Source organism: Meriones unguiculatus, chromosome 3 (assembly GCF_030254825.1).
Source record: "Meriones unguiculatus strain TT.TT164.6M chromosome 3, Bangor_MerUng_6.1, whole genome shotgun sequence".
Taxonomy (NCBI): Eukaryota; Metazoa; Chordata; class Mammalia; order Rodentia; family Muridae; genus Meriones; species Meriones unguiculatus.
This window is the reverse complement of record NC_083351.1, coordinates 66,001,926-66,003,890: the sequence shown is the minus strand read 5'-3', so window position 1 is coordinate 66,003,890 and position 1,965 is coordinate 66,001,926. Positions and strand designations below refer to the sequence as shown.

The window sequence follows — 1,965 nt, the reverse complement described above, 5'->3', positions numbered from 1 at the left end:
ATGGTATAATCAGACAATGGTTAGCCATGCAAATCAAAACAAGATTATGTCTTTTTTAGCCTACACAGGAAAGTATCCAGGATGCAGGGAGCATAAAGGGAAGAAAACGTTATTCTGCATCTGGATATGTCCATCTGGGCATAAAATAACTCTTTAGCTAAGATGTGAGAAGCTAGAAACTGAAGAGACAGTGACAGGCCTGACACTTACACTATCACTGGCAACTGTTTATATCAATGCTGGGGAGGAAACTCAGGACTTCACACAAGCCAGGCATGTGTTGTATCACTGAGCTACAGAAAAGCTGAATCCTCAGCCTTTGCAACGACTTCATTAAGAAGAATGGGAATTTACTAATTAAAGTTAGTTCAAGAAACAAAAGAGACCCTGAAACGTATGTGTCTCTCACTCACGGTAAAACCAGGACTGGAAATAAACAGAGAAGCAACATCAGCGAGCGTTTTGAAGGTTTCTCAGAAGGACTCGGACCCAGTGGGGACCCCAGAAGCCAGCGGCAGCTGCAGGAATGGCGAGGGCTGCGACCTGTCCATAACCTACCACGGGCTGGAGGAGGTGGGGAAGCGAAACTCCTAAGGAGACGTGAACTCTCCACATCTCGGCTTCTCAGCTAGCATCCTGGTTGGGAGGAGGTTCTGTTGGAACAAGCTGGTGCCGACTCAACTGAAAGCTTTGAAGATATCGGCCACTCCCCTGATCCCAAGAACATACTAAAGCAATACGACATTGGGGATATCTACCCGAGTGACCTTAAGCCTAAAGATGGTAACAAGGATCCTTCAGGAAGCAGTACATGCAAAAGTTGCTGGGCTTATTGGATTGTCCCCGTTGTGGGCAATATTCTTACAGGTTTCCTTTATCGTCACTTCACTACCGACAGCAGATCCTCCTGAGAAGACTATGATGACGTGTGGGAGCGCACGCTCCTGGAAGTGAGAAGTGGAGACTTGTTTTGGAGGCTGCAGCGGTGTTTCCTCCTTGAATCCTGCCAGTTCGGTGCCCCCCACCCCCCTTGGAGACACTATGGTTGTCCGGGTATCTGTCTTCCTTCAATGTAGAACCAGAGTCCTTCGTCAGCCAGAGACTGATGCCGAAAGTACCTGGTCACACTGTGCCCTTGCCAGGCTTTCTTCTCACTGCTTTTCATTGTTCTCTTCACTTGAAGAGTTTATGCCAATGATTTAGAGTTCCTGTGCTGTAGTGGCATGGCCTTCTGGGGACAATACATGATTTCTGATATTCTGAATCCACATTAGACATATTTAAGGAAATAGCAGTCTAATTTTGAATCTTTTCCCTTTTTTAAATTAAATTAATATTTTTTAATTCTGAGAAAATAAAATAAAAGGAAGTTTCTCTGTGTAGCCCTGCTGTCCTGTACTCCCTTTGTACATCAGGCTGGCCTGGAACTCACAGCGATCTGCCTGCCTGTGCTCCCCACAACCCCCAGTGCTGGGATTAAAGGTGTGTACCACCTCAGCCAGCTTTAAAGCTATTTTTAAAAGGTAAATTTATAATCAATCTTTAAAGAGAAAGAATTGACTTGTGAAGCCAAGATTCATGAACAATTGTGAGTTCATACAAACAAATTTATAAGAAGAATACTGTAAAATCTCTAACGGTAAATTGCATTGAAATATATTTCATCTATCACGTCAGCAAGGAAATTAAGATTTTTTAAAAGTACAGTTAGTGAGCTGGAGAGACAGATAGTAAGCAAGCAGAAAAACCTCAAGCAGATCCCCTGAAAGTCCCACAGGAAATCAGAGCACAGCAGCTCACAGCAGTAACCCTGAGGACTAGGAGGCAGAGACGCTGGGTCCTTAGTGCTTAATGTCTACCTGAATTGGTGAGCTCCATATTCAGTGAGAGATCCTGCCTCACAAAATACATAGGACAGTAACTGCAGATACCTGGCATCATCTTCTGGCCACACGCATGAGCACA

At 44.5% G+C, this 1,965-nt stretch overlaps 1 pseudogene; it reads left to right on the top strand.

Annotated features, from left to right (window-relative positions):
- Positions 1-396: 396 nt before the first annotated feature.
- Positions 397-911, top strand: LOC110565769 (cytochrome b5 type B-like; annotated as a pseudogene).
- The last annotated feature ends 1,054 nt before the right edge of the window (positions 912-1,965 follow it).